This window comes from Hakea prostrata, chromosome 3, assembly GCF_041222555.1.
Source record: "Hakea prostrata isolate BN-2017 chromosome 3, UWA_Hpros_2, whole genome shotgun sequence".
Lineage (NCBI taxonomy): Eukaryota > Viridiplantae > Streptophyta > Magnoliopsida > Proteales > Proteaceae > Hakea > Hakea prostrata.
The window spans coordinates 56,798,701-56,810,393 of NC_142602.1; positions in this window are offsets into that span (position 1 = coordinate 56,798,701).

Genomic DNA, 11,693 nt, shown 5'->3' on the forward strand with positions numbered 1-11,693 from the left:
CACAAGTATTGGCTGATTTTATTGCTGAGAGTATTTCACCACCAGAGGAAGAAAAAGATTCCAAAGAAATATCTATTGGGTGGACTCTACATGTGGATGGATCAAGTCATTCTCAGGGATCAGGAGCAATGTGATTTTACAAAGTCCGTTCGGATTTGTAATTCAGAATGCACTTCGATTTAATTTTCACGCTTCAAACAATGAAGCAAAGTATGAAGCTCTCGTTGCGGGCTTACGACTGGCCAGATCCCTCCGTGTGCAGAACATTAAAGTAAAAAGTGATTCTGAGCTGGTGGTCAGTCAAGTTAAAGGAGTTTATGATGCGAAAGATGATCGGATGATCAGTTATCTTAAGAAGGTGTTGGAGTGTAAAGGATGGTTTTCACAATTCTCGATCATGAGAATATCTCGAAATCAAAATACGAAGGCAGATTCCCTGGCAAAGTTGGCATCTGCAAAATCTACTTCTTTATCGTAGGCTGTATATATTGAGGAACTGGATACCCCGGCATATTCAGAACCAGAGATAATGGAAATTGATGCAGAAATATCTTGGATGAATCCTATTAAATAGTATCTAAAAGAGGGTATTCTCGCTGAAGACAGAGAAAAGGCCAGAACTGTGAAAAGAAGAGCTGCCAAGTTTATTTTAAAGAATGAACTGTTATATAAAAGAGCAATTTCGGGACCACTTTTGAAGTGTTTGGGACCATCTGATGCACAATATGCTCTAGCAGAGGTCCATGAAGGAATCTGTGGAAGTCATCTAGGCGGGAAGGCTTTGGCTTATAAAGTTCTAAGGCAAGGATTCTATTGGCCACGCATGCAGATTGAAGCAATTGAGTATGTAAGGAGATGTCATCAATGTCAAATTCATGCTCCAATTCAAAACCAACCGATGGAGCAACTGACATCAATTCTCAATCCCATTTCATTCGCAATGTGGGGGATGGATCTACTTGGTCCATTTCCTGTTATGACCGGAGGGAAGAAATTCGTGGTAGCTGCAATCGATTACTTCACAAAATGGGTGGAGGCAGAAGCCTTAGCCTCAACCACCACAAATCAAATTGAGAAGTTCTTTAGAAACAATCTTATATTCAGATATGGTCTACTGAAGATTTTACTGACGGATCATGGAACTCAATTTGACAATGAAAAATTCAAGGAATTTTGTGCAAATTATCACATTGAATGCAAGAACTCCTCTGTAGCATATCCTCAATGCAATGGTCAAATCAAAGTAACCAACAGAACACTTCTACAAGGAATTAAGAGGGGATGAGGCAAATAGCCTATGGATCGATGAATTACCTCATGTACTGTGGGCGAAACACCCTTTAAGCTGGCATATGGGTCCAAGGCTTTGGCTCCAGTGGAGGTTATGGTGGGATCAAACATATCAGAAAGGTTTGATCCGATGACTAATGAAGAAGGGTTGAGGGCAAATCTTGAATTTTTAGATGAAGTCAGAGAGAAAGCTTTATATCGCAATATAGAATACCAGAGGAGAACAGCGGCGTACTATAACGCTCGTGTCAGACCTAAATCTTTTAGAGTGGGAGATTTGGTCTTGAGAAAGAAATCAGCATCAGATCCAAGGAACTGTGGAAAGCTTTCTGCAAATTGGGAAGGACCATATGTGGTGACAAAAACTGTAAGTAGAAATACATATTGGCTTGTGGGAGCTATTTGAAGCGACCATGGAATGTAATTCATCTCGAGAAGTACTATCAATAGAAAGGAAACAGGATTTTCTGGTATTTTTGAAGAAATCATTTTATTAATCATTGTCATCAAAAGATTCTTCTTCAATTAGCGCAAAAGGTATTTTTGGCGAACCAGTCTTCTGATCATGCCTTTCAACGCTGATCCAGGGTCATTCCTTCCGAGGGTGATTCCGACTTTCCGAAGTCAGGCTCTAGAAAGCCAGACTTCCGAGGCAACCTCCTAAAATTTGAGCATGCCTTTCAACGTTGATCCAGGGTCATTCCTTCCGAGGGTGATCCCGACTTTCCGAAGTCAGGCTCTAGAAAGCCACCCTTCCGAGGCAGGATTATGCTAGCTGATCACGGATCATTCCTTCTGAGGGTGGTCTCGACTTTTCGTAAGTTAGGCTCAAGTAGCCAGCCTTCCGAGGCCTGGTCATGCTTTCCGAAGCTGATCACGGATCATTCCTTCCGAGGGTGGTCCCGACTTTTCGTAAGTCAGGCTCAAGTAGCCAGCCTTCCGAGGCTTGATTATGCTAGCTGATCACGGATCATTCCTTCCGAGGGTGGTCCCGACTTTTTGTAAGTCAGGCTTAAGTAGCCAGCTTTCCAAGGTAGCCTTTTGATCAAGGGCAACGGAGCTGATCAAGGAAATTTCTCACAAAGCAAATTATATGGAAGATTTTAATCGAAAGCGCAAAGACTTTCTCCAAACTATTATCTAAGGATAACTGATCAGTTATAAAAGCTCCGTCGGCAACTATTATCTAAGGATATCTGATCAGTTATAACAGCTTCATCAATTGTATTTTTCTCAGGAATATTTCATTGAAAAATAATAAAAGATGTAGTAGTTGCTCGAAGGGCGATATTTTGATCAGATGCGCAACGGCCTTAGGATGGTTATCATTTTATATCTATGATCAACATTGCAAAGATTCTCTTCAAAGTACTACGTTATCAAAACCACAAGGAGCAAAAGAGAAGAAAGGGAAATTCTATTGATATAAGAGATTGACAAAGTCAGAAATCTTACATATTAAAGAGGTTAACAAAAAGGTAAGTTGAAAAGTAAAAGAGAATGTTTTCTTAAATCTTTGAACTTGCAGGTGGATCATCATCTGCAATAACTTCTTTATCACCTTGAGAAGGTGAATCATCATCATCATTTTGATCACTGGCAGAGTGACTGTTGCCAGAACTGGAAGACTCATTATTGTCATCATCATTATCATCTTTTGAGGAACTCTGAGTTTGGGTGATTCAGATTCATGAGATCAAAAAATTTTCTAGATGGGAGAAATTCTAGGGGCAGCAGCTTGAAATCCATGTTGGGGTGAACTTGAGGATTTTCGAGAAGATTTGGTCAGAATAGTCCTTTACCATATTCTTGCAAAATCCAAGGAAAGCTGGATTATCTCCAACTTCCTTTATGGATGAGGTAACTGAACTGAGTACAATTTGATTTTTATCTTGCATTCTTTTCTTTTCTGCCTCAAATTGTCTTCTTTCTGTCTCCATATCTTCAAGCATAAAGGCTTTATCTTTTAGAGTCTCATCTAACAGAACATGTAGACTTTCTTTTTCCTGTGAGATCAAACTCAAGGAAACCTTAAGATTATCTTTTTCTGTTGCGACCTCGCAGAGTCTCAATCCCAAACTATCATTCTGATTTTCCAAAGTAGACTTTTCCTTCAAAATTGAGTTAAAGGCTTTAAGATGGTATTCATGAGCCAACTCCAAATTTGCATTCAATTTCTCAGTTCTTTCAAACTTTTCCAGAAGTTCATTCTTCTCTCTTTCAACATCTTTTGACCAGGCAAAGGCTCTGGCTAACTTTTCTTTGAGATCTTCTCTCTCAATAGTGGCAATTCTGGCCCTTTCAAGGGCATCATTCTTTAACATTTCGAGCTGAAGGAGCTCATCCTTATGTTTCAAAACAGCACTCCTTAACATGGAAACCTCTTCCTACAAGTCAGTGCATAAATCAGAGCAGAGTTGGTAGTCAGTTTACAAATCATCTAGGTCATTGATCAAATCTATCTCTCTGAATTCAATAGTTGTCAGTTTTCTTTCTGAAGAGTTCAGACTTTTTCGGAGTTCTTGTACCTCATTAACTAGTTCAAAATTCCTCTTAATCAGGCTGTCATTTTCCTGAGACAAAGCTTTTTCTCTTTTCAAAACTTCGGAAACATCTGTAGATTAATCAATAAAGACCAAATAGAATATAAATACATAAAATCAATAGTAAATTAGTTTTAACAAGAAAGATAAAAATTTGTTCCTTACCCCCATCCATGCGAATAAAGGTCAGGGTTAGACTTTCGGGCTATCTCTCTCTTGTCACGAGGAATCTTGCCCTTAGTTTCCCATTCCCTGGCAACCTTCCAATTATGGCTAGCTGTATGATTCTCTTTCAAAAGCCATCCAGGGTTAAAAAGGTTTCCCGAGTCAGCAACACTCTGGGTATCATTTGGTTGACCAGGGATTGGTTGGAGATTGGTAACTTCAATCATATTTTGGGGATCTACATTCACAACAACATCATTTGAATCAGCCTACATAACAAAATCTTTAGCCACAATGTTTTCTTAATCTCCAAGACCAATTTGGGGATCAACTTCCATATGGACTTCTTGGGGAGCAACATTAATGTCTGGAGGGACAACTTCAAGGATTTCTTCAGGTGGTGGGACATTCTGGTTATTCTCTTTAGGAATAGGAGCTATGTTGATGTCTAGAATGACATCATTCATAGCAGGATTTGATAAAGGCAAAACAAAAATAGGAGGAACATTCACAGAAATATTTTCTTCAGCAACAACTTCCAAAGGAGGATTGGAAACATCAACATTCACATCAAATAATTGATCAGCAATCTCTTCAATGATATCACATGCAGCATGATCAAGTATATCTTCAGGAATTCTCTTCAGATGATCAAAAGAGTAGTCGAAAATTTCCTTACCTTGACCTTCATTCTCGACCATCTTTTCTTGGAGAATTGAAGTGTCATGGGGTAACTCAGCTGGTATGCTTGGAAGTATGTGTTCAGTATCTTCTTCAACATTAGTTTCAATAGCAGTAGGGACTTCTTCTGGAGAATTGTTTTCTTCAGTGGGGGCTTCAATGGGAGCAGAATTGGATTCTTTTTTTTCCCTTTTCTTGGAGCCAGATAACCCCTGACCAAAGGTTGGACCTGTAGACCGAAGCCTACATCTCAAGGTGTTGGAAGTTCTAGAAGTCCTTCTTTTGGCACCAGGATTCTTACTGGCTACAATCTTAACAAGTTGTACATCAGGGTTTTCTTTATCAAGATTTTCTCTAAAGGAATCCTCTGGTGCCTGGTCAATTCTTTCCTGACCAGGAAAAGATTCCTTCTCAACAGACTTTCTTTTGGAGGAATGGAGGGCAGTGTGTTTTCTTTTCTTGGTGGGTTTGGCAAGCTTGGGGTCAGACTTCTCTTCTTCTAAAGCAACTCTTCGAAGTTCAGTGACACTGGGAATTTGGTGAGCAATAGTTCCTGTATATGCATGAAGTGAAGAAAAGGCTTAAAGAAAAAATAATAATAAAAAGGAGGAAAAGTACATCATTGTTATTATCCTTTACCTGGGAAAAGACCATGGTTGGCTAGGGCTGCATCAGTCTTCAGGTCAGCCGCATCAATAGGAGCTCAAGCAGAAATCAAGCCCCAGGTCTCTTGATCATACTCACTGAGTTCTGGACGCTTATTCAAAGGAAGAAGAGAGTTCAAAGAGTGCAAAAACCATCGGGAGCGGGAATTTGGATTTGGGATGGCACAGAAAAAGTATTTTTCTCGCCACTGTTTGTTGTCATGAGGAATGGAAGAGTCAATGAAAATCTGGGATTCTCTACCAAGTTCATTTTCAATACAGGTTCTTCTGGAAAAATGAATGTATCCGCGTTCGTGGGATACTTTCAAAGTGTAGTAGTTCCTAAAAAGATCAACAGAAGGGATGCGATTCATTCTAAGAATGAAGGTGAAAAAGCAGTAAACTAACCTCCAACTATTTGGAGTGAGTTGGGAAGGACAAACATTATAATAATCCAACAAAGACTAGACTATTGGGATTAAAGAAATTCTGAAACCTGACTCAAGATGTTCAAGATAAATAGTGATAACTCCGGGATCAACGGTATAGGGACGATCAGAAGGTTCGGGAGCCCATATTCTAGCATTGGAAGGAAAGTGGTAATTTTCTAAGTAAGAAGCCAGGTGAGACTTCTTTACCTTGGTAGGATACCACTCTAGACCTGCATATTTCGCGTCTTTTTTCTCCTTGGACATGTCCACGGGCGTGTAAGCAACGATAACTTCATCATGCAATGATAACTTCGTCATGAGAGTATGGAGAGGGTTTCCAGTCCGAAGGATTCTGACAGGAAGAAGAAGCACCAGAGGAATCTTTTAGTCGTTCGGTACTTGGAGGTACAATGGGTTGTGTAGAGGTACTGGGTGCTGAAGGGTTGGAATCAGGATCCATGGTTGAAACAGAAAAGGAAGAGGAGGAAAATTTGCAGAATGAAACTTGAGGAAGAGTGATAGAAAATGGTGGATGAATGTTTTTGATATTCTCAAAGAAGGAAGACAGAGTACGGAGGAGAGCAGGTGACAGTTGACAGATAAATATATAAAGAATGAAGAGAGGCGAAAGAGGTTTCTTAAAAAGTGGAGGGAAATATACAATGTTTCAAGATCAATGGTCATTACTTTTCATAACCGACGCGTGGAATCAATCGGTGAATTTAAGGGTATTGCGATTGAGAATATGAGGATGATGTATGAAAAGTGAGGGAAGAGACAAAATTTATGATCAAACGGCTCGAAAGGAGATAACGTTAAGGAAGATGAAAAGTTATATTTAAGAATGTATGAAAAGTCTGACAAGAAAGAGATTTTGGCTGGTCTGCAAGATGATTTGGGGGCTGAGCATAGAAACGTAATGATTACGGAGGATGATTTGATTATTAAGAAAGTTATGATTTTATAAGGAAGGTGGATCACAGATCAACGTTCAAGTTAATGATGATTTGGTGTTATCGTTTTTTGAAAATTATAAAGTTCCTTGGGAAAGGACATAAGGACTCAATATTCTGGATGATTTTGATAGAAAGATTCAAACCTTCTGACCAGAGTCTCGTACAAGTTTGACCTGATCAGCAGGCTTGGGAGCTTGTGTTGTGACTAAAATATCCACTTCCGATTTATACCGGTTTATTCAAGTTTAACCGGATTTAGCTGATGAGATGAAGGAACCTGTGGGTTCGCCCAAGATTATAAAGAAAAGATGATCAATACCATCCAATCAGAAGCAACGATCCGACGGTCATGATTGAAAATATTATGAGCAGGAAAATTTATATAAAAGGGGAAAAGGATTCGTAGAAGGTAAGTCTCTCTAAGATCAGTTCAACACTAGACAATTCCTGATTTACTCCATTGAAAATAGCTTAGAAGCTTTGGTGAGCTGAGGGGAATTATCTTTTCATACCTGACTAGACCGTCAGAGACACGATGCCAATCCAGACGATCGGCTCCGTTTCTAACCGGTGTGTTTCATTTTTCCAGTGAACGGGAGACTGACAGAGGAATCAAACCAGCCAGATCAATCTAGATCTGAGGAGTTCGATGCAAAGGTGGCGGTTCAAGGCTATCGGCAAACTTAGCACCAACAGATCCTTAGGAAAAGAGAGGGAATGAGTAAAGTGATGGTTGCAACAGAGATGCAACATCATCTCTACTGTCCTCAAACAGAAAAGGAAAGAAAAACAATGGAGAATCAAAGATGAAGCATTGAAGAGGACATACATTTTTGTGTAAATGCAAGAGATTTGACGAAGATCCGTCAAAAAAATCACCAAGGATGCAGAGGAGATGACTTGAGAAGGGCTCTGGTTCGTTCCAAAGAGTTTGGAGGCACAAAAGACAATTTAGATTCGAGGTTGGGCTTAAATAGAGAAGCCAAGACCTAATTCAACAAAACAGGACCCATTGGTCAATTGATTGGTTGATTGGCCCAATCGACCAAGCAGAACAGCAAATCCAAAACAGGGAAATGAAGGCTCAGATCAAATCAAACATGAAGAGGTTTTGCACACACACCAAGTGGCTTACCTAGTAGATAGGAATGCCTTCGAACCAAGTCAGAGAGTACTCCAAGTCCATCAACTAATTCCTTCTTCATCAGGGTGCAGTTTCCATAAATGGAACACTGTCATCAACACTCATGGATTCTAAGCCAAACACCAAGTCTTCCACTGAGATGGCCCATAGTTGACTTCTTGCCTTACTTCGGGTTGTCGGACCTACAAACAACAGGATTTCTGGGTCAAGGTTAGGGCTGGGTTTCACAATTCTGATTTCATATACTCTTGTTATAATGATTTATTATTCTTGATACTTGTATATATGATGGATCATTTCGATGTTATGATTTAACTTCTATCAAGATTATATATCAAATGTATGCGATATGATGGACTTGAGTATGTGATTGCTTAGGCATTGTAAAACCCAGCCCTAACCTTGACCCGGAAACCTTGTTATTTGTAGGTCCGATGACCCGAAGTAAAGTAAGAAGTCAGCTTTGGGCCATCCCAGTAGAGGACTTGGTGTCTGGCTTTGAATCCATGAAAGTTGATGATGAGGTTCTATTTATGGAAACTGAATCCTGATGAAGATCTGATTAGTTGATGGACTTGGAGTGCTCTCTATCTTGGTTTGAAGGCATTTCTACCTATTAGGTAAGTCACTTGACTTGTGTGCAAAACCCCTTTAGGATTGGATTTGATCTGGACCTTCAATTCCCTGTTTTGGTCTTGTGTCAAGATTGGTCGATTGGCCGATTGGTCGATCGGGCCAGTCGACCAATCCACTCGACCAATGAGTGCTGTCTTTGGCAATTAGGTTGTTCTTGCTCTATTTAAGTCCAATCTCGAGTCCACTTCGTATTTGCTGCCTCCAAACCCTCTGGAACGAACCAAAGACCTCTGCAAGTCATCTCTCTTGCATCCTTGGTGTTTTCTTGACGAATCTTCGTCGAAACTCTTCTTTTTGCATCAAAAGGTATGTCTACTCTCTCTTCTTCTCCTCCATCTTTGATTTTCTTTCCTTTTTGAGTTGAGACAGTAGAAGAGATGCTGCATTCTCTGTTGCAAACATCTCTGAACATGTTCTCATGATCATCCTAAGGATTTGAGGCTAGAACAATGATCTTAACCATGATCATTGCAAGCTTTTGAAGGAATCATGATCAAACCATGATCTAATCTTTGATTAAACATCTAATCTGAATTCTGATCTCTTTGGATCTTCTTTGTTGATCATGTTAGTAGTTAATTACTGTGTTTTCTTTCCATGATCCATAATCTATAGATTTCTAGTTGTTCTCTTCTACCATACTATGTGTTCTTCATGATGCATGGTAGTTACATATATGGTAGGTTTTATTTCCTTATTTAGATTTATGCTTCTAAGCCTTATTCCATGAAGATCTATGTATGTTTTCATGATACCATTACCGAAAGCAATGATCCATCCTCCTATTGTTCTTGTCTTTGTTTTCTATTTCAAATTCATCAAGATCCATGATTGATTTAATTATGGTAACTTTTTGTTTCCTAATTTGGATCTTGATATCTTGATTGGATTAGTGTTTTGAGGTCCCCTATATGTTAGAATACTACTGATGTAGTCTACCCCTTGATTAGTACCCTTTTGAACCACCAAATTCGGATTTCATATCTTAAAACTCTGTTTTTTTTAGGGCTACTGTCTGCATTGGTCGACTGATTGGTCGACTGGACCACTCGACCAATCCACTCGACCAATGAGTACAGCAACTCCAGAATTGGTCTATGTTGGACGTTTTGGTATCTTTTCTGTTAGGGATCTTTCCTAATATGTTGTATATACTTGTTTAGGACCTTCTTCTCAAGTTTGCCAAGATCTTACTTGATTTCTTAGGATTCCTTTGCGAGTTATAAAAGGTAAGGATGGTTATTTCCTTAATTACATAGATAGCATGAATCTAGTTTCTATATTTGAATATCATAGATATGATTCCTAAATTAGATTCTTACAATGATATACTACTGTTGCATAACTTTGATTACAGTAGCATTACTTATTCATATTAAATTGATTCATGTATGATTTACTTACCAATGTTATAAAAGTGATTGTAATTATTGATTTCTTTCCATATATGAAGTTACCATATATGTGATGATATGAATTGATGCATGTGTATGCTTAAGTATGGTTTGGAAAGGAGAGGTGTCCTTTTGACACTTCTGTTCTTGGACTACTACGGGAATATTATGGGATGTTTCCGGAGATGCCCTCTGGACACCTTCCTAAACTGTTGGATGACATATCTAGGATTTGTCTAGTAGTGTTTGGCTAGGATGTCCTGTTATGTCAGACCCTAATCGGAGGGGTATTGAGACCGAACGACCCGTGGTAGCAATGGGGATTCATGGGCGCTCAAGACCGGTAACCAACCCGTGAGAGGACAGGAATCACATTGTGGGGGCCATTTATTGGTAGGGTTGCATATGGTTAGACTTGGGCTCACGGGCGCTTAAGACCGGTAACCAACCCGTGAGAGGACGTGAGAGCTTCCTGTTTACCATATGTGGATAACCAATAGGGTTGATGAGTCCGTAGTCCGAGTTGGTCGGTGCCATAGGATACGCTGACTCTAGTGTGAAGGATACCGGAAAGGATCGTCAGGGACGAGGAATGGAAGTATCTGGATCTGACTTGATGTAACTAAGTAGAAGACTTGCATTTGGCTAGGTTTTACCCCGACATGCGCCAAGATTTATACCAAATGGTTGTGAGAGAGCGTGTTGACTTAACCCCCCTGCCAAGGTTTGTCCTGAGGGATGAAGGACCCATTACCAATCGGCTGCTCAAGACCGGTGAAATGATCCGTGAGAGAATCCAAGATATCTTAAATGGTTGAGGATGTGAGTGGACTTTCCTAAAGAGGTACGGTGCTATGACTTAAAGCATGTCTGCCAATAGAGACCAGCATACATAGAGTTAGATTCATTCATTCATTGTTTGTCTCATATCATATTGCATTTATGTTTGTTCTGGAATCCCGCCATTTATGTTATTATGGATTTTTAATCGCTTTACCGAGTTTCTTTGAAACTCATTCCTTTATTGTACAATGTTGTTAGACTATCCTGCTGTACCGAGTACTATGACGGTCCCTATGAAGAAGCGCAAGGCGAAGAGGCATATCTCCAGGAAGGTGATTGCGGTTACCACAATTACTCTGAAGATCCCACGAGTGGTTATGCTCCGTACGATGCTTAGTCCGACCATTGAGTGGAAGCGTCCTTGTGCCATTTATGAGATTTACACTTACAAGGATGTTGTCTATAAAGTGGAGAACAATTTAGTTACCCAATGTACTTGCTACTGGGATTAGATTTTGTCTAGTTTATTCTTTAGAGCTACTTTTCCGCTGGATGTAAAGTGGAATTTTTGCCTCACTTTACTTATCTGTTTGATACTCTGATTATATCTATTATTCTGATTCATTTATGATTCATTCTTTCTTTATTGGATCTATGATTTATCTTCCGCACTCTTGTTTTGATTGTTCATGATTATGTTATTGTTTATGTGGGAGGTTGATCACTCGATACCTGATCTTCGGGCTGTGGATCACACTCTCGGGTATGCCAGATAGGGTACCGGCTGGGAGGGCGTGACAGGTATAACTTGGGATTGGGGAGTGTCCTATTGATGCTTCTGTCCTTGGGCATCGGAGGGAATAGTATGGGATGTTCTCCGAAGATGCCTATCGACACTTTCCCGGGTTATTGGATGACATACATAGGATTGTCTAGTTGTTTGGCTAGGATGTCCCTGTTGTATCAGACCCAAATCGGAAGGGCATTGAGACCGAACGACTCATGGTAGCAGTGGGGATTTGTGGG